This window comes from Hyla sarda, chromosome 2, assembly GCF_029499605.1.
Source record: "Hyla sarda isolate aHylSar1 chromosome 2, aHylSar1.hap1, whole genome shotgun sequence".
NCBI lineage: Eukaryota > Metazoa > Chordata > Amphibia > Anura > Hylidae > Hyla > Hyla sarda.
In genome coordinates, this window is record NC_079190.1 from 267,833,948 (window position 1) to 267,855,523 (window position 21,576).

The 21,576-nt window shown below is 44.4% G+C and overlaps 1 protein-coding gene across 1 annotated transcript in view; it reads left to right on the top strand.

The window, feature by feature from the left end:
* Positions 1–21,576, top strand: part of EPHA10 (EPH receptor A10) — a 691,916-nt gene that overhangs the window by 581,092 nt on the left and 89,248 nt on the right. The gene's annotated exons all lie outside the window — the stretch shown is intronic.

A 21,576-nucleotide genomic window follows, 5' to 3' on the forward strand; every position in this document is an offset into this window, starting at 1 on the left:
TGGGAACGCCAGACCCCCCATTAGTTTATGTATAATCGGAAACTATTGTGTAGAGATGAGCGAACTTTTGAAAAATTTGATTCAGCCAATTCGGCAAATTTTTCCGTATTTATTTGCTGCAAACCTATATGAAAAACAGCAATTTCTGGCCTACAGAGAGCCTCAATAGGGGTGTAGAACACTTTGCTTTGTTCTAACACGCATATGGAGTGTGCTAGGGTAGTGAAATAATACTGTCATTCAGTATGACATGCAGATTACAGGTGTCTCTATTAGAATCACTGCCGCAGAGCGGCACAATGACAGAGTCTGGAGGTGGCATCAGTATGAGGAGACCATAAAGTGGCTGAATGACACAGCTTGGAGGTGTTGGCAGCATGAGGAGACCATATAGTGGCCGAATGACACAGCATGGAGGTGTTGGCAGCATGAGGAGACCATATAGTCGCTGAATGACACAGCATGGAGGTGTTGGCAGCATGAGGAGACCATAAAGTGGCTGAATGACACAGCGTGGAGGTGTTGGCAGCATGAGGAGACCATAAAGTGGCTGAATGGCACAGCGTGGAGGAGACCATATAGTGGCTGAATGGCACAGCTTGGATGTGGCTGAAGCATGAGGAGACCATATAGTGTCTGAATGACACAGCCTGGAGTTGGCAGAAGCATGAGGAGACCATTGAAATTTAAGATTTAAAAATTTTAGATTTTGAAATTGAAATTGAGGATTTTGAAATTGAAATTTTTACTCCTAAGTTTTAGTGTCCCAGGCCCCGGCGTGTGGGTACAAAGGATCAAATCTAACAAGGAGTACATTTCACATGGCAGCACAATGACAGAGCCTGGAGGTGGCATCAGAATGAGGAGACCGTATAGTCACTGAATGACTGCCTTGAGTTTGTGGCAGCATGGGGAGACCATATAGTGTCTGAATGGCACAGCCCGGAGTTGGCTGAAGCACGAGGAGACCATATAGTGTCTGAATGGCACAGCCTGGAGTTGGCAGAAGCTTGAGGAGACCATTGAAATTTAAGATTTTTAAAATTAAATTTAAGATTCTTAAAATTAAATGTAAGATTTTAAAACAGAAATGTTAAGTCCCAAGTTTTTGTGTCCCGGCCCTGGCGTGTGGGTACAAAGGACCAAATCTAACAAGGAGTCACATGTCACAGGGCAGCACTATGACAGAGCCTGGAGGTGGCATCAGTGTGAGGAAACCATATATAGTGGCTGAATGACTGCCTGGAGTTTGTGGCAGCATGGGGAGACCAAATAGTGTCTGAATGGCACAGCCTAGAGTTGGCTGAAGCATGAGGAGACCGTATAGTGTCTCAATGGCATAGCCTAGAGGTGGCTGAAGCATGAGTAGACCATATAGTGGCTGAATGGCACAGTCTGGAGTTGGCTGAAGCATGAGGAGACCATATAGGGGCTGAATGACACAGCCTGGGGGTGGCAGCAGCATCAGGAGTCCTGAAAGTGACCCGGTGTCAGAGTGGTGCGGTGGGTGGCAATACCAGTACTCGGTGACGAAGGTGAGTAAAAAAAAAAGGTCTGAAGTGGAGGAATGTTTGGAACTGGTGAGCAGCACCCTAAATCTGTTTGGCACTATGCATATTTGTGAAGTGTTGGTGTGGCACCATGGTCAATCTACTCTGATGCATCAGGCATTGGTGGGTGGAAATCCTGGCTGATTCATGCCTGATTCATCTTCACAAAGGTCAGTCCTCCACATTTTTCGTGGATAAACGAGTTCTCCTAAAGACCTGCTCTTATGCCACACTACTGGCTGGGCAGGAGAGCTTTTCCAGGGCAAACTCTGCAAGTTGCGGCCACAAATCAAGTTTGGCTGCCCAGAAGTCCAGCGGATATTCAAGGTGTGTTGGCATGGTCATGTCAAGGTATGCCACCACCTGCTGGTTCAGGTCCTGCTTCAGGTCTACCTGCTGCTGATGAGTTGCTTCACTATGCGGGTGAAGAAAGCTACTCATCAGCGACTGTAGACTCAGGCTGCTGCTGATGGAGCTGGTACTGCTCCAGCCACCCCATCCCTCCCAAGCCATGGCAGTGGAAAGTGAGGGGGCCCCCTGTTTCAGACCTGTGAGAGGATGGATGATGGTGCCGATAGGCATCGGCCAACTGACTACATAGGATGGTTCTGTAGTAGGTCAGTTTGTCCTCCCTCTCAGTGGGTGTAAAAAAGGCCCCTATTTTGTGGGGGTAGCGGGATCCAATAAGGTGGAGATCCAGAAGTCATCCCACTGCCGAATGGTGACAATTCGTCTGTCACTACGCAAGCAAGTGAGCATGCATCGTGCCAATTGTGCAAGTGACTCTGAGGGACACCCTGCCTCCATCTCCACTGCATACTGCCACGGTGTGTCTGAGTCCTCTGTCTCGCCTTCCTCATAACCCTCTAGCTCCACTGGCTGCTCCTGCTCCTCCTCTCCTGTTAGATTACTAGAAAAAACGCCCATTTGGCGAAACCTAAACTGTGCTCAACTGTGCCCCTCCCCCTCCTCCTCCAGTTCAGCCCCTACAGGGCTCATGTGGCTGCCACGTGGCTGTGGGTGCCATGTTTCCAGTGCCCTGACCAGCCATCGTTTCCAAAACGTGTTGTAAGAAATTAAGCAGTGGAATGACATTGTTCATCCCGTAATCCTGGCGAATTACTAATAATGTGGCTTCCTCAAAGGACCTGAGCAAATGGGACGTGTCAAGTATGAGCTGCCACTGGTTAACAATGAAGTTAAACAGGGGAGTCCCCCCTATCCGCTTGGATTACCAAGAAATTGGTGATGGCTTTTCTCTGTTCGTACAGTCGGTCCAGCATATGGAGGGTGGAATTCCAATGCGTGGCAACGTCACAAATCAGACTATGTTAAGGGATATCGTTCTGACGCTGCAGCTCATGGAGGGTGTGCTTTGCGGTGTACGAGTGGTTGAAGTGCAGACAAATTTACCTTCCCATTGTTAGGATGTCTTGCAAATGGGGGGAACACATCAGGAACCGCTTGACAACCAGATTGAACACATGTGCCATGCAGGGCGCATGGCTCAGCCTTCCCAGTTGCAGTGCTTGCAAGTTGTTCTTCCCGTTATCAGTCACAATGGTTCCCATTTCCAGTTTTCGTGGAGTAAGCCATGATTCGATTTCTTTATTTCTTTATGTGAAGAACAGCGTGACACAGCTTGACACTGCCCTGCACAAATGGTATGCTGAAGGGCCACTGAGACTTGTCTGGGCAGTGGAGGCTGAGGACACATTGGAGGATGAGAGGGGGGTGGAGTCGCACACTATCACAGGACCAACGGCTTGAGAGCATGGAGGAGGAAGCGGCGTGACCTGTCCAAGTTGGATTTTGTGGCTTTACAAGAACCCCACTAACCCAGTGGGCCGAAAAGGACATGTATTGTCCCTGACCATAGTTACAGCTCCAGACGTTGGCGCTGCCGTGCACTTTGGTACACACCGACAGGCTCAAGGACTGGCCCACCTTCTGTTCCACAAAATTGTGCAGGGCTGGTATGGCCTTCTATGCAAAGAAATGAAAGCTTGGCACTCTCCACCTCTGCTCGGCACGAGCTATCAATTCTCTGAAAGGTGCAGAGTCCATCACTTGAATAGGGAGGGACTGCCGCACCAGCAACTTAGACAGGAGCACATTCAGCTTCTGCATCGTTGGATGAGTGGGCGCATACTGTTGTCTCTTGGACATGGCTTCGCCGATGGATTGTTGCAGGAATGGCTTACTAAATGTAGGAGGAGCAGGAGCATCTGAAACGACAGAAGGAGGGTAGACACACAGCTCCCTTTGGCTAAGGTAGTGGAGCCTTGGCTAGATGAAAGAGGGAGCGGCATGCCACTGGGTCATGCAGCAGGCTGGACCACTACATCGGAGCCACGGTTCTGCCAGACCGATTTATGGTGGCAAAGCATTTGTTGACGCAGAGCCGTGGTGCCAACATTGGCTTCCTAGCCACGCTTCACCTTCTGCCAACATATCTTTAGTGTGGCTATGTGAACCTCCTTCTCATGCTTGGTGAAAAACTGCCACACCACCGAGTAGCTGATTTTCCCACTAACAGTCTAATTGACTGCTACTGCAGCCGTCTCCAGGAACCCCTGTTCCACTACCTCCCGGGAAGGTAGGCTGCCGCGAAGCAGATGGTCTCCCCCGGGCACGTTTGGCTCCAAAATTTCAACTTCTGTCACCATGCTGACTACCAACCATGCTACCACATTGCTGGCTCAGCTGCTGCCTTACAGGCAACCTGCAACTCTCCTCTCCTGATGATGATTAAGCCCCTTCTGCACTCGGCTCCCAATTGCGATCGGCTTCATCATCATCAACAGGTGTCTGCAGGTCACTGATTTCCTCCTCAGGTTCCTCAACATTGTCTGCTTCAGGACCCTGAACCCTGGCAACACCGCCTCCCACGTCACTCTCCTCATCACTACTTGTCTGCCTAGCGAGGAAGCGGTGGATGTCTCCTCCACTTCTTGGCTGGGCAGTAGCTGCTGACTGTCCTCTATTAGATCGTCCTCACTGAATAGTGGAGCTGAACCCACAGCATAAGATACTTCTTTAGGGGAGGGAACAACATAGGACATAGGCAATGGGAGGACAGGGACTGCTCCCGGGCCATGCCAACTGAGGGTTGTGTCTGAGGAACTGAGCGACTGTTGACTGGGGGTATAAGATATCACTTGTGATTAGTGTTGGGCGCAAACATTTGCATTTTGAATTTTTACCACGAATTTGCTATATATTCGAAATTACGAATATTTACTTTTTCCCGCATTTGCGCATATTTGCAAATGCGCATTTTTGCATATGTGAATATTCACATATTCCTTCTTTTCACTTGTGGGCCAACTAAAATGATGCAAATACACTTGTCAGATGTTATCAACATATGCGAATATTCGCATATGCAAATATAACGATAACGCAAAATTTGCAAATATAGAACGAATATTCATCTATATATTTGCGAAATATCGCGAATTCGGATATGGGCAATGCCGCTCATCACTACTTGTGATGAAGTGGATGACCATGTTGTTAACCAATCGATAACGGCAGATGGGTTGTTGGTCGAGACATGACCGCTAGCTCATACCGGGAGCTCAGGCCTCTCGCTATTACCCTTCTGCCCTTCGCCCCTAGTCTGCTGCAATCTCTGCTTGATGAATTTAGCCCTCTGCCACTCCTCTGTGCACGTCCTGGCACTTTTCTGCCAGACATACTTAGTGCGTATATGAGGGAGGTACAATACGCTTCACTATTCTTAAAACAGTATTTGTCTAGAACAGCAGCAGGTGTGTGCTTTTGACTTTCCTTTCAAAGTATCTAGGCCCTTGACAGATTAACAGGTACACAATAGTACACTACTTCGATGTACGTACGTAACAGGTACAAAATAGTACACTACTTAGACGTACGTACGTATGTACACTTGAAAAAGTATCTGAGTAAAAACACCAGCCGGTGAGTACTTTTGCCTGGACTTTCACAGTGTCTAGACCCTTGACAGATTAACAGGTACAAAATAGTACACCACTTAGATATAGGTATGTGGTATGCACTTATGGGGGCAGAAAAATGCGCTACAGTACGCTAAAAAAAAAATTGCACATAACACCAGCAGTACACTACAATGCGGCAGCACACAGTCACTGTGTACTAAACCCAAAATTGCAAAAAGACTCTCTCTCAAATACTATTAGGAATGGACTGCTGGGTATGGATTATACCATCTTAAGATAGTATAACCAGGAGACCAGTTGTTGTGGAACAAATACACAGATTTGCCCTAAAAAATAATTTCTCCCTGCTATGAAAATGTTTCTGCAGCTAAGGCAACACACAGCTCTCTTCCCATCTCTGTAATACAATGCTATTCACAGTGACTGAAGGGTTAATCGCTGCAGTAAGAATTCATTTCTGTGCAAAAATGCTGTGCTGTGTCCTACAGAAGGCTGAGGTGACTAAGAGGTGAAACGCTGCTGCAAAAAGTTTTTCTGTGTAACACACACAGCGAGGTCCCTCCTATCTCTCTGCAGTGTAATGAAGAAATGACTAGCCGAAAAATGGCTGCCAAATATATAGGGCTGTGACATCACAGGGGTCACTGGCTGCTGATAGGCTGCATCCTGCATCTGATTCAGGATCATCCCGCCTACTTCCCTTCCCGCCTTCCCAGCATTCCTTTCCCCTGTACTGACATGGGGATTCGCCATTTTAGATGCCCTGGAGCCTGGACCACAGTAAATGGAGATTAATGAAGCGATGTGCGCGATGGAATCACGGCGATATTCTGTTTCTTTGCGTTACAAATTTTTCATGAAATTCGTAACACGATTCGCTCATCTCTACTGTTGTGCTAGGCAAGGAGGCGCTTTTTGTTTTTCAACATAATTTTGAGTATATTCTTATCACTTTTGCCAAAGAAAACCTCTGAATGTTTTTAGTGCTTAAAGTACTGCCCTTGGCTATTCCAGCAGCAATGTCCAGATCAATGAACTACTCTTTCGTATGTGGATATACTATATATATATATATATATATATATATATATATTTTTTTTTTTTTTTTTTTTTTTTTTTTTATGGTAAATAATAAATCCTCATATGTTCCTTAAAGGCATACTCCAGTGGAAACTTTTAGCTTTTTTAATCAACTGGTGCCAGAAAGTTAAACAGATTTGTAAATTTCTTCTATTAAAAAATCTTAATCCTTCCAGTACTTATTTGCAGTTGAATATTACAGATGAAATTATTTTCTTTTCGGAACACAGAGCTCTCTGCTGACATCATGACCACAGTGCTCTCTGCTGACACTAGGAACTGTCCAGAGTAGGAGAAAATCCCAATAGAAAACATATGCTGCTCTTGACAGTTCCTAAAATGGACAGAGATGTCAGCAGAGAGCACTGTAGTCATGATGTCAGCAGAGAGCACTGTGTTCCAAAAAGAAAATAATTTCCCGTGTAGTATTTAGCAGCTAATAGGTACTGGAAGGATTAAGATTTTTTAATAGAAGTAATTTACAAATCTGTTTAACTTTCTGGCACCAGTTGATAAAAAAAAAAAAAAAAAAGTTTTCCACTGGATTATCCCTTTAATATGTTACCACAGGAATGTAAAGTATCGACTATCCATGAGGGCTGAAGTTTTGGGAAAAACTGCCCTCACTTGGGACAATTATAATTTTTTCTTTTTGTTGTTTAAAAAACACATATGACGTGAGATTTTCTTTTTTCATTGCCACTTACTTAATGTCAGCATTATAAAGATAGATGGGAACATACAGTACATTACTTATTTGGTGCCATTTTAATCTTTTGTTATTATAAAGAAATAGCTTACACTACTTTTGCAGTACAGAGACAAAATAGCATGGCGTTATGGGTCATTTTTTATTCTGTAAATGTTTCTCAGTTCATTTTATTCATATTGTAATAAAATTATCCAAATCACACTTAAATGTCATCATTGCTCTTTATGTCACTTAATCTTGGTCATTATCACAGATGATGTCTGATTCCCTGCAGCTTTTCTAGCAGAGTACAAGCGAATCATGCTGAGTAAACACAGACATAAAGTTCATGTCTATTACTCGGCCATAGTTGTATGCCAACTACTTTGCATATAACTTTCTTTTCTTGATTTACACTATTAGAGCTTGTGGGCACCCTAAGCTATAACACATCCATTTTACATAAAACTTTGGCCTTCTTCCCTCTTGTTTAAAGTGCCCCACCATCTCTATGTGCCAAAGCTTTATTGCTTTTTTTTATTAATTTTGTTCCCATTGATAAGAATAAGCTTTAAAATATATTTGGAAAAGTATTGGTGTTAACATACAGTGGGGCAAAAAAATAAGTATTTATTCAGCCACCGATTGTGCAAGTTCTCCTACTTAAAAAGATGAGAGAGGTCTGTAATTTTCATCATAGGTATACCTCAACTATGAGGGACAGAATGGGGGGAAAAGAATACAGGAAAACACATTTTAGAATTTCTAATGAATTAATTGGTAAATTCCTCGGTAAAATAAGGATTTGGTCACCTACAAACAAGCAAGATTTCTGTCCCTAACAGACCTGTAATTTCTTCTTTAAAGGGGTACCCCGGCCCTAAGACATCTTATCCCCTATCCAAAGGATAGGGGATAAGATGTCTGATTGTGGTGTATCCCCGCAATCTCTCATGCAGACACCTACCTGTGACAGCTGCACAGAGCAATGTTCGCTCCGTGTCTGAAGGGTCACGACTACGGGGCCGGAATTTCGTGATGTCATGATGCCGCCCCCTTGTGACATCACGCCCCTCCCCCTCAATGCAAGTCTATGGAAGGGGGCGTGCAAGAGTCTCCTATGTCCTCCACTTGTTACCTGCATTAATGGCACCTGTTTGAACTTGTTATCAGTATAAAAGACACCTGTCCACGACTTCAAACAGTCACACTCCAAACTCCACTAAGGCCAAGACTAAAGAGCTGTCGAAGGACACCAGAAACCAAATTGTAGACCTGCACCCAAATTGGAAGGCTGAATCTGCAAGAGGCAACTGTGGAAGCAATTATTAGAAAATGGAAGCCATACAAGACCATTGGTAATCTCCCTCAATCTGGGGCTTCACGCAAGATCTCACTCTCTAGTGTGAAAATGATCACAAGAACGGTGAGCAAAAATCCCAGAACCACACGGGGGGACTTAGTGAATGACCTCCAGAGAACTGGGACCAAAGTAACAAAGTCTATAGGCCCATAGTGGGCTATAACACTGCACACACTGATCTTTTACATTGATCAATGATTTTTCATGGGAAACCATTGATCAATGATTTTGCCACTTGGCTGCTCATACCTTGATCTCAGGCACTGAGCAGTAATTCGGCGATCGAACAGCGAGGAGGCAGGTGGGGACCCTTCTGCTCTCCTGTAAGCTATTCGGGGTGCCGCGATTTCATCGTGGCGATCCCGAACAGCCCCCTGAGCTAACCGGCAATGGTTTACTTTCACTTTAGACACGGCGCTCAACTTTGAACGCTGCATCTAAAGGGTTAATAGCGCGTGGCACCGCAATCGGTGCAATGCGCTATTAGCCACGGGTCTCGGTCATTGCTAGGTTCCGGGCCCGACCCACTAGGATGCGGGGCCACGGCATGGCCCCGCATTACAGACAGGGAGCGGGCTGAGGGCGTACAGTCCCCAACAGGTTAAACAAAGAGGGACAAAATAAAGAGGGAGAAAGGGGGTTGCTAAAGGTTATAAAGTATACTAAATCACATCAGAAAGTAAATAATAAGGCAGAGTTAACCACTTAAGGACCAAGGGCGTACCTGTATGCCCTGAGTCCGCTCCCATTCTATAACGCGGGGCCATGCCTGGGCTTCGCATCATAGCGGGTCGGGCCTGGCCTCTAACAACAGCTGGGACCTATGGCTAATAGCGCACGACACTGATCACGATGTCGCACTATTAATCCTTTAGATACAGCATCCCAAACAGCTGGAGGACACAAGGAGGCCCCCTACCTTCCTCCTGTGTGTCCAATCGCCGAATGACTGCTCAATACCTGAGATCCAGGCATGAGAAGTCAAGCAGCAGAATCATTGCAAAAAAAAGTGAAAAAAAGTTAATAAAGATCATTTAACCCCTTCCCTAATAAAAGTTTGAATCACCCCCTTTTCCCATTTAAAAAAAAAAACTGTGTAAATAAAAATAAACATATGTGGTATCACCACGTGTGGAAATGTCCGAATTATATAAATATATTGTTAATTAAACTGCACTGTCTAAGGCGTAAGCACAAAAAAATTCAAAGTCCAAAATAGCGTATTTTTGGTCACTTTATAATGAAAATATGAATAAAAAGCGATCAAAAAGTCCAATCAATACAAAAATGGTACCGCTAAAAACTTCGAATCATGGCACAAAAAATTTGCCCTCGTACCGCCCCATGCGTGGAAAAGTAAAAAAGTTATAGGGGTCAGAAAATGACAATTTTAAAAGTAGAAATTTTACTGCATGTAGTTATGATTATTTCCAGAAGTACGACAAAATTAAACCTATATAAGTAGGGTATCATTTTAATCAAATGGACCTACAGAATAAAGAAAAGGTTTCATTTTTACCCAAAAAAATGTACTGCGTAGAAACGGAAGCCCCAAAAGTTTAAAAAAAATTCGTTTTTTCTTCAATGTCGCACACTGGAATTAGAAATTCTAGACTCTGGTATTTTTTTACATTTATACCATTCTCCATGGAATGTCTTTATCATTATATTATAATAGACCAAGAAAGAAACAATGCGGGGGCACTCACGTTTCAGGTGATCAGGTAGGCTTCTTTATTTTCTTAGTGCATATAAAACCAATGCATAGCGGGGCGTCAGAGGACGATAGCTATTTCGTGCCGCTCCCGGCACTTCTTCAGGGTGCCCTGAAGAAGTGACCTATGCATGGACTTTGTTTCCTTTGGTGGGTTGTGCACCAAGGTGCGACGGAGAGAGGGCTCCGAACTATAGCCTCACTGCTGAGACCGGTATGTCTGATTGCTGATCAGACGCGTCCATCCACAACATACCAGTGCCAGCCATCTGCTTTTCTATTGTTGAATTATATTATAATAGTTTGTACATTTCCTTGTGTGGTTATACTACATATGTCTATGTTTATTTTGTTTACATTTTTTATATGTAAAATAGATAAAGGAGGTGATTTCATCTTTTATTAGGTAAGGGGCTTTTACACATTTATTAAATTGTATTATTTGTATTATTATTTCACAATTTTTTATTTCCCATAGGAGGTTATTATATGCAATCATTCAATCATTGGATTGCATACACTATTCATTGCTATGCCACAGGCTAAAAGGGGTATTACCCACAGGATAGGAGATAAGGGTCAAATCACATGGATTCTGACTGCTGTAATCCCCTGCAATCTCCTGAACAGGCCTTGGCTCTCTGAGCTAAGTACGTGCTGGGGTCGGGTCTATCCATTCTCTATGGGAGCCCCAAAGAGAACTGAGTGCTGTATCTCAGGTATCTTTGGCCCTCCAAGAGAAATTAATGGAGTGTTTACTGACCCTAGCACGTGCTCCTTCCAGAGAGCCAGGCCCAGTCATACCCTCCCCCCCCCCCATCTGGCACTGTTCAACTATCCTATGGATAGGGAATATGCTACTTTTGGCTGCAGTACCGCTTTAACATTGATCAATATTACCAGTACTCCTCTTATACAGGCTGCTGAGGCTGTCTGTATTCTTGGGGTGATGTTTGTCAGCACAAATTTAAATAAGTGACCTGAGATTACTTTGCAGTGGTCCCAATCAGCCCCCTTGAACCAAATGTCCCCAGATTTTTTGCCCTTTAGATTCCGGGATCAGCTTTGATAGGGTGAACTAAATTGCATGATCGCCACTGCCAAGTTTTAAAGGGGACTTCTTGATGCTTTAAACAGCCATTTCTTACTGTTTCTGAAGTGAGCAAAGCTCCTGCACTTGCCTCAAGAACCGGTAATGCGAAATGATGTTAGTGTTAGGAGCTACATTAGTGTTATGAGCTAAATTAGGGTAAGAAGCTACATTAGGGAGCTCAAGTCGCTGATTCTGCTAAAGTGACTGGACATTAGTACTAGAGATGGATCTTTCAAAAATTAAATTTGGCCTATTTGCCAACTTTTCCGAAAAGATCAGTTTGATCCGATTATATTTGTGGAGAATCGCTATTAAGAATCGCTATTTCCGAGCTACAGAGAGCCTAAATAGGATGTAGAACACTTTTCCTTGCCGAAACATGCATATGGATTGTGCTGGGGTAGTGAAATAATATTGTTATTCAGTATGACATGTAGATTATGGGCGTCGCTATTAGAATCACTGACGTAGAGCGGCAAAATGACAGAGTCTGGATGTGGCAGCAGGGTCGGGAGACCATATGGCGTCACAATTGAAGAGTTTAAAGAGATTAACGCATTTAATGTGCAACCAGCAGCATGAGATCATATGGTGGCACAATGACACAGTCTGGAGGTGGCGGCAGCCACAATGACAGAGTAGTGTCTCAGTCTCTCCTCCCTCTCAGTGGTGCAGGTCTGACCCAGTATCATATGCTTGTCTAAAATATTAAGCCATGCACGTGTAAGTAAACACAGCTGTTACTGTGAACCTGCATATGAAATTGTGAATGTGTAATTTAATCAGTTATGGTTAATTTTTATTGCTTCAACCTGTTTCTTGGATTCTTGTGGTAATTCCAGACCTAATATATGATGACGATCAGCTTAAGGAGGGTGTGCTGTGCGGTGTACCAGTGGCTGAAGTGTATTAAAAAGTTTCCTGGCCATTTTTAGGATGTCTTGCAGATGGGTGGAAAACTTAAGGAACCGCTTGACAACTACACTGAACACGTGTGCCATGTTATGGTTTAATTTAAGTGCTCCAGCCATTTCCTTGGAGCCTGGATGTGGCAGCAGCCTGACGAGACCATAGGGCCTCACAATTGAAGAGATTAAAGAGATTATTTTTAAATGTCAATTGAAGATTTTGAAGAGATTAACAAGTTTTATGTGCCAGCCGCATAAGGAGATCACATGGCGGCACAATGACAGAGCCTGGAGATGGCAGCAGCATGACGAGACCATAGAGTGGCACAATGACAGAGCCTGCCACCCTGCTGACTCCTAACCATGCCACCACCTTGCTGGCTCAGCTGCTGCCTTACGGGCAACCTGCCATCTTCTCCTGATGATGACGAATCCCCTTCTGCACACAGCTCCCAAGTGAAATCGGCTTCATCATCATGGAGTTGTGTCTGCACACTGATATCATCCTCAAGTATCTCAATGGTGTCTGTTTCAGGAGCCTGAACACTTGGAACACCACCTCCCACTCGCCTCATCACTACTTGCCTGCCTAGTGGAGGAAGCGGCAGATGTCCCCTCCAAATCTTGGCTGGGCAGTAGCTGCTGACTGTCCTCTAGTTGATCAACCTCGCTGTATAGTGGAGCTGAGTCCACAGCATACAATACTTCTCTGCGTGAAGGAACAGCATAGGGCAGTACTTCTCTGCATGAAGGAACAGCATAGGGCAGTTGAAGGTTGAGTCTGAGGAACCCATCAACTGTTAACTGGGGGTGTCGGATGTCATTTGGGATGAAGTGGATGACTGAGTTAACCAATCAATGGCGGCTGCTGGATTGCTGGTGGAGACACGACCGCTAGCTGACACTGGAAGCTAAGACCTCTTTCTGTGACTCCTGCTGCCACGTGCCCCATCTCTGCTGTGACCTCTGCCTGGGCCTGATAAATGTAGGCCTCTGCCACTCCTCTGTGCACGGCCTGGCACTTCACTTCCTGACATACTTGCAGAACTGTCGTGTGTGGATATATTTTACTTTTTATAGAGAAATACACCCATATACGGCTGCAACAGAAACTTGCGGAACACTCAATGTTTTTATATAGATCCCTGCTTTTACACTAACAGGCCACTATACGCTTGAAACAGAAAACACGTAAACAGAGGAGTGTGTATATATTTTATTTTTTATAGAGATATACACCCCTATACGGCTGCAACAGAAAATTGCGGAACACTCAGTGGGGGACATGTATCATTATTTGTGTATGGTAGAAGCAGTTAACCCCTTATGCCGAATTCTAAATTATGCACAGCATCGCTAAATTTATCAATCAAGCGCAAAGAGTTTCATAAATTATAGTAATATAGTAATCTCCCCCTACCTGATATACAGCTAGTGTAATGGATACAGATTGTGCATAAAAAATTTTCATTCATTGTAGCCTTAACTATGTGCGAGCTATGCAGTTTAACAGAGCATTACCCTGCAGGAGGGAGCGGGAAGGGGGACAAGACAGATTGGGGGACCATGAATAAAGCCTTCTTTTCTCTGAAAAACCTCAATGTGTGATGGCACTGGGGCAGATATCAGTGTAAGGGCAGCATGGTACAACTACTACATGATTGACAGGTTGCTGTGTATGCACGCATAGATGGCAGGGGAATTCTTTCTTAATGAATTCAGAAGACTCATAGCAATAATTCTGCTGTATTCTTTCAGACTGCCTATCAGCCAAGCAGCACAATAACGGTGCCATTTGGCTACTAAGACTTTCCTCACATAGGTAGGCATGTTCAGCTCGCAGATCTGCTCTCACAGAAAAGATTGAGAATACCAGTTTTTGATTTCTATTCTTTTTTCCTTAGTCACAGAAGTCCTCTTGTTTTATGTAGAATATAAATATCAAAAAATAATCCATAATGGCAATAATCTACAATTATTCTGCTAATACTTTAATTAAGTCGCTTTCATCTCACGAACCGTGTTGTATCTTTAGCTCCACAGCAATAACTATATCCTATAACTTTCTCATAGACTATGCATAATTATATCTCATATATTACGGCAATTAACACAAAATAATTTAATACACCTTTATTCTTGGTCTGCTCTGCAAATTGAACATTTCCTATCTATTTAATGTACAAGTTAATTACTTACCAAAAAAAAGACTGTTAGCAGAAAATGTACAACATTTTTTTTTTGTCTTAAAAAAAAAATAACTATCCTCAGGGTAGGAGATATGAAAGTGTTTAGGGGTCTGAGTATTTAGACCCCATCCGATCAGTAGAATGAGCAGGTAAAGAAGGATAGGGTTAAGAAGCATGCGGTCACTCTTTCTGTATTTGAGCAAAATGCTAAGAGCCCATTTCTCCCGTTTTATTCTGCTGATCTGTTGGGGTCTAACCGTTCTGATACTGACTGATAAAAACTTTGATATGTCTCTATGTCTGTTTATAATAATAAGTATACCTTAAGGAATCATATATACAACTATTTTACGGACTCAAGTGTAATGCTTAGCAGTATTTTTGTTTCTATAATTATATGGACAATACTGTCTCCCCTGGTGCTTTTCATTTCATGCAGAGGCATGGAGAAGTTTTTTTTTCTTCCGCAGTAAAGCAAGTGTACAATATGTATCCGATGTTGAAAGTCTATACCTGGGAACTAAAGGACCATGCACCTAATTTTGATTCCTCAGAATTTCTGGTTGCACTCACGATTGCTGACAGCTTTTACTTAAAACAACAATGCCCCTATGGGCCTCTGAGAGGCTTTTTCATACTATATTATATAGTACATAATATATAGAATAGCCACTGCTTCTTGTAAATATTGGTCCTGGCAAATCCCCAAAGAGAGATCATTTTGGAACAGCTGTGGGCACCCTGGTTAGAAAACATTGGTCTTTTGAATGGAATGCTACTAATTTGTGTTTCAATGGGTGGGGTGGCTGATATATGGGAGGGAGGAAAGTGACCTCAAACTTACAAGCGAGGAAGTATGGAATGTGTAGTTTGAGAACAAAATCCAACAGGAAATACCCAGTTCATAAAAAGCTAGCCACAGCGTTATGGTAATCTCACAACATAGCCATTCAGCCCTGAGACAAGCACAAATCCTTCCTAAGCATGTCCATTACTGTCTGGCAGATAAGTACTAAAATCAGCTTATGGTGGATAACCCCTTTAAGAACCAGCTTTTTTCTCCTATTTACATACTCTTTGTCCTGATTCCACTTTGACACAAAGTTTGCATGCACCAGACTTTTCCAAGGCTGATTTCTAGACCTTGACAGCTTCTCTTATGATCTCTATCATTCTCCATCATTTCATGTGCCATAGCATGCATGTGCACATTCACATTTGAGGTGTTAATATACAGTCTCTTACAGATGCCAATATATAGTCTTTTACCACCTGGACATGTTGTAGAACAAAACATTTCATGTTTCATAAGGATCCTCAGACTATGCTCCTTCTGCATGATGGAATCTAGATTCCGGGATTCCTGTGTCATGAACTTGAGATTATGAACTGGAGATAATAACACTGCTGATGACAACAATTTGTCAGTTCTTACCCAACATGCAAGGAGGTGTGGAGACTCTGTGGGTTACAGCAGTTTAACCTGTTAAGGACATAGGACGTTCTCTAACGTCCCCACTACCTGGGCTTTAATGCCCAAGGACGTTAGAGAACGTCCTGTTGTATTTCCGGTCTCTGCCGTTCGCCGGGCACTGATCGGAACTGGATGCCTGCTGAAATCCTTCAGCAGGCATCCAGGGCAAACGCCGAGGGGGGCCATGTAGGCCCCCCATGTCGGCGATCGCCGCAAATCGCAAGGGAAATCGCCCTTGCGATCTGCGGCGATACCGGGCTGATTGGGTCTCTGGGACCCGACCGCCCGGTAATTTCGCATGATCCCGGCTGTCACAGACAGTCAGGACCATGCTGAAGACTAGGAGCAAGGTGGCAAGCCTGCCACCTTCTCCGATCCCCTGCGATCCGTCGGTTTACTAACCGACCAATCGCAGGAGGGGGGGCGGTTACTTCCTCCCGTACTGCCCGGCCCCTGAAAGTCCGGAGAGGACGGGAGGAAGACCGGAGGACGCGGCGGGGGACGGGGGAGTGCTGGGGACCAGCCCCGGTACTTACCTCGTCCCTGAAGACCCGGATCCCGGCGAGGAAGATGGCGGCGGCGGCGACAGGTGAGTAGATCTTCAGCCGCGGTTGGGCCCTTTACAGCAATGCACGTCGCCCTAAAGCGACATGCATTGCTGTAATGGGACCCTGTATACTACAACTCCCAGCATGCCCAGACAGCCCTTGGCGTCTGGGCATGCTGGGAGTTGCAGTTTTGCAACATCTGGAGGTCCACAGTTTGGAGACCACTGTGCCCTTCTAGATGTTGCAAAACTACACATCCTCAGCATGCCCTTACTGTCCAGGCATGCTGGGAGTTGTAGTTCTGTAACATTTGGCCCTTCAGATGTTGCAGAACTACAACTCCCAGCATGCCTGGACAGTTTTGGCATACTGGGAGTTGTAGTTTTGCAACATCTGGAAGGGCACAGATTGGGAACCACTGTATTAGTGGTCTGCAAACTAGTCCTCCAGATGTTGCAAAACTACAACTCCCAGCATGCTGGGAGTTGTAGTTCGGCAACATCTGGCTCTAAAGATGTTGCCGAACTACTACTCCCAGCATGCCTGAGAATGCTGGGAGTTGTGGTTTTGCAACAACAGGAGGCACACTGGTTGGGAAACATTGTCTGTTTCCTAACTCAGTGTTTCCCAACCGTGTGCCTCCAGCTGTTGCAAAACTATAACTACCAGCATGCACTGATAAACTGTGCATGCTGGGAATTGTAGTTTTGTAACAGCTGGAGGTCTCCACCCCCCCTGTGAATGTACAGGGTACATTCACATGGGCAGGGGGCTTACAGTGAGTATCAGGCTGCAAGTTTGCGATGCAGCAAATTTTGCGCGGCAGCTCAAACTCGCAGCGGGAACTCGCTGTAATCCCCTGCCCATGTGACTGTACCCTAAAAACACTACACTACACTAACATAAAATAAAATAAGTAAAAAAAACACTACATATACACATACCCCTACACAGCCCCCCTCCCCTCCCCAATAAAAATGAAAAACGTCCGGTATGCCACTGTTTCCAAAATGGAGCCTCCAGCTGTTGCAAAACAACAACTCCCAGTATTGCCGGACAGACGTTGACTGTCCAAGCATGCTGGGAGTTTTGCAACAGCTGGAGGCACCCTGTTTGGGAATCACTGGCGTAGAATACCCCTATGTCCACCCCTATGCAAATCCCTAATTCAGGCCTCAAATGCGCATGGCGCTCTCACTTCGGAGCCCTGTCGTATTTCAAGGCAACAGTTTACGGCCACATATGGGGTATCGCCGTACTCGGGAGAAATTGTGTTACAAATTTTGGGGGGCTTTTTCTCCTTTAACCCCTTATGAAAAGGTGAAGTTGGGGTCTACACCAGCATGTTAGTGTAAAAAAATAAATTTTTTACACTAACACGCTGGTGTTGCCCTATACTTTTCATTTTGACAAGAGGTAAAAGGGAAAAAGGCCCCCCAAAATTTGTAATGCAATTTCTCCCGACTACGGAGATACCCCATAAGTGGGCGCAAAGTGCTCTGGGGGCGCACAACAAGGCCCAGAAGGGAGAGTGCACCATGTACATTTGAGGTGATTTGCACAGGGGTGGCTGATTGTTACAGCGGTTTTGACAAACGCAAAAAAAAAAAAACCACATGTGACCCCATTTCGGAAACTACACCCCTCACGGAATGTAATGAGTGGTACAGTGAGAATTTACCCCCCACTGGTGTCTGACAGATCTTTGGAACAGTGGGCTGTGCAAATAAAAAAAATTTGTACAGCCCACTGTTCCAAAGTTCTGACAGACACCAGTGGGGGGTAAATGCTCACTGTACCCCTTGTTACGTTCCTCAAGGGGTCTAGTTTCCAAAATGGTATGCCATGTGGGGGTTATTTTGCTGTCCTGGCACCATAGGGGCTTCCTAAATGCGACATGCCCCCCGAGCAAAATTTGCTCTCCAAAAGCCAAATATGACTCCTTCTCTTCTGAGCATTGTAGTTTGCCCGTAGTGCACTTCAGGTCCACTTATGGCGTACCTTCATACTCAGAAGAGATGGGGTTACAAATTTTGGGGGGTATTTTCTGCTATTAACCCTTTCAAAAATGTGAAATTTGGGGGGAAACACACATTTTAGTGAAAAAATATATATATTTTTTTACATATGCAAAAGTCGTAAAACCCCTGTGGGGTATTAAGGCTCACTTTATTCCTTGTTACGTTCCTCAAGGGGTCTAGATTCCAAAATGGTATGCCATGTGAGGGTTTTTTGCTGTTATGGCACCAAAGGGGCTTCCTAAATGCGACATGCCCCCCGAGCAAAATTTGCTCTCCAAAAGCCAAATATGACTGCTTCTCTTCTGAGCATTGTAGTTCGCCCGTAGTGCACTTCAGGTCCACTTATGGGGTACCTTCATACTCAGAAGAGATGGGGTTACAAATTTTGGGGGGTATTTTCTGCTATTAACCCTTGCAAAAATGTGAAATTTGGGGGGAAACACACATTTTAGTGAAAAAATATATATCTTTTTTTACATATGCAAAAGTCGTGAAACACCTGTGGGGTATTAAGGTTCACTTTACCCCTTGTGACGTTCCCCCAAGGGGTCTAGTTTCCAAAATGGTATGCCATGTGGGGATTTTTTGCTGTTCTGGTACCATAGGGGCTTCCTAAATGCAACATGCCCCCCAAAAACCATTTCAGAAAAACATACTCTCCAAAATCCCCTTGTCGCTCCTTCGCTTCTGAGCCCTCTACTGCGCCCGCCGAACACTTTTCATGGACATATGAGGTATGTCCTTACTCGAGAGAAATTGGGCTACAAATATAACTATAAATTTTCTCCTTTTACCCCTTGTAAAAATTCAAAAATTGGGTCTACAAGAACATGCAAGTGTAAAAAATGAAGATGGTGAATTTTCTCCTTCACTTTGCTGCTATTCCTGTGAAACACCTAAAGGGTTAAAACGCTGACTGAATGTCATTTTGAATACTTTGGGGGGTGCAGTTTTTATAATGGGGTCATTTGTGGGGTATTTCTAATATGAAGACCCTGCAAATCCACTTCAAACCTGAACTGGTCCCTGAAAAATAGTGAGTTTGAAAATTTTGTGAAAAATTGGAAAATTGCTGCGGAACTTTGAAGCCCTCTGGTGTCTTCCAAAAGTAAAAACACGTCAATTTTATGATGCAAACATAAAGTAGACATATTGTATATGTGAATAAATTTTTTTTTAATTTGTAATATCCATTTTCCTTACAAGCAGAGAGCTTCAAAGTTAGAAAAATGCAAAATTTTCAATTTTTTCAGCAAATTTTGGAATTTTTCACTAAGAAACGATGCAAGTATCGACAAAATTTTACCAATAACATAAAGTAGAATATGTCACGAAAAAACAATCTTGGAATCAGAATGATAGGTAAAAGCTTCTTAGAGTTATTAATGCTTAAAGTGACAGTGGTCAGATGTTCAAAAAACGCTCCGGTCCTAAGGTGTAAAATGGCCTGGTCCTTAAGGGGTTAAACGGGTACTCCGGTGGAAAGCTATTTTTTTCAAATATACTGGAGCCAGAAGGATAAACAGATTAGTAAATTACTTTTATTAAAAAATCTTAATCCTTCCAGTACTTATCAGCTGCTTATTCTACAGAGGAAGTTGAGTTGTTCTTTTCAGGCTGACCACAGTGCTCTCTGCTGACACCTCTGTCCATGTCAGGAACTGACCGGAGCAGGAGGGGTTTGCTATGGGGAAATGCTCCTACTCTGGACAGTTCCTGACACAGACAGAGGTGTTAGCAGAGAGCACTGTGGTCAGACTGAAAAGACTCACAACTCAACTCAACTTTCTCTGTAGTCCATGCAGCTAAGTACTGGAAAGATTAACATTTTTAATAGAAGTAACTTACAAATCTGCTTAACTTTTTGGAGCCAATTGATATGAAAAACATTGTTTTCCACTGGAGTACCCCTTTAAAGGGGTTCCTCGGTGCTTAGACATCTTATCACCTATCCAAAGGATAGGGGATAAGATGCCAGATCGCGGGAGTTCCGCTGCTGGGGACCCCCCTGATCTTGCACGCAGCACCCTGTTTGTAATCAGTCCCCGGAGCATGTTCGCTCCGGGTCTGATTACTGTCGATCACGGGGCCGGCGGCGTGTGACGTCACGCCTCCGCCCCCATGTGACCTCACACTCCGCCCCTCAATGCAAGTCTATGGGAGGGGCGTGACAGCTATCACGCCCCCTCTCATAGGCTTGCATTGAGGGGAGGAGCGTGACGTCACACGGGGGCGGAGGCGTGACATCACACGCCGTTGGCCCTGTGGTCACCGGTAATCAGACCCGGAGCGAACACGCTCCGGGGACTCATTACAAACAGGGTGCCGCGTGCAAGATCAGGGGGGTCCCCAGCAGCGGGACTCCCGCGATCAGGCATCTTATCCCCTATCCTTTGGATAGGGGATAAGATGTCTAAGCACCGGAGTACCCCTTTAAAGTCCAACACAATCTAGGCCTTCGTCTCTCAATACATGCACTATTCTGGTACTGGTGCACAAGCTAATGTCCTTTTTGTCCCAGCAAAGAAAGTTCACATAAAGAGCTGCACATTTGGCAGTTCACTGCTCTCAGTGGCTGTCATATAGTGTGTGCCTTGCTCTCCATTTCCTGAGATGTGTCTCAGATGTCACAAACTGAAGCCACCTATATGTCTTTTTGCAGCTGCATTTCTCTGTGATTTGTCAAAACTTATAAAATACCTTTTTTGTATGCAATTTTACCAGTTTAAAGGGAACATGTAAGCTATAGTTCCTGCTTAGAGCTGCAGAAACTTTTGGATAGGTGTTAAAGTATAAAACCAAACTGTACCTTTCAGGAGCTGATGGTTATTGCCAAACTCATAAAAACTCCTTTTTTACTTATCATCCAAGTGTCAACGGGGTCTAGCTGCTTAAGTGTCAGAGCCTGGCATGTCTTCTTGCTACCCCCCACCCCTTCAGCCCCTTCTTTACTGTTGTACAGGACCCAGAGGTGAGGGGGAGCTAACAGAATTGCTAGGCT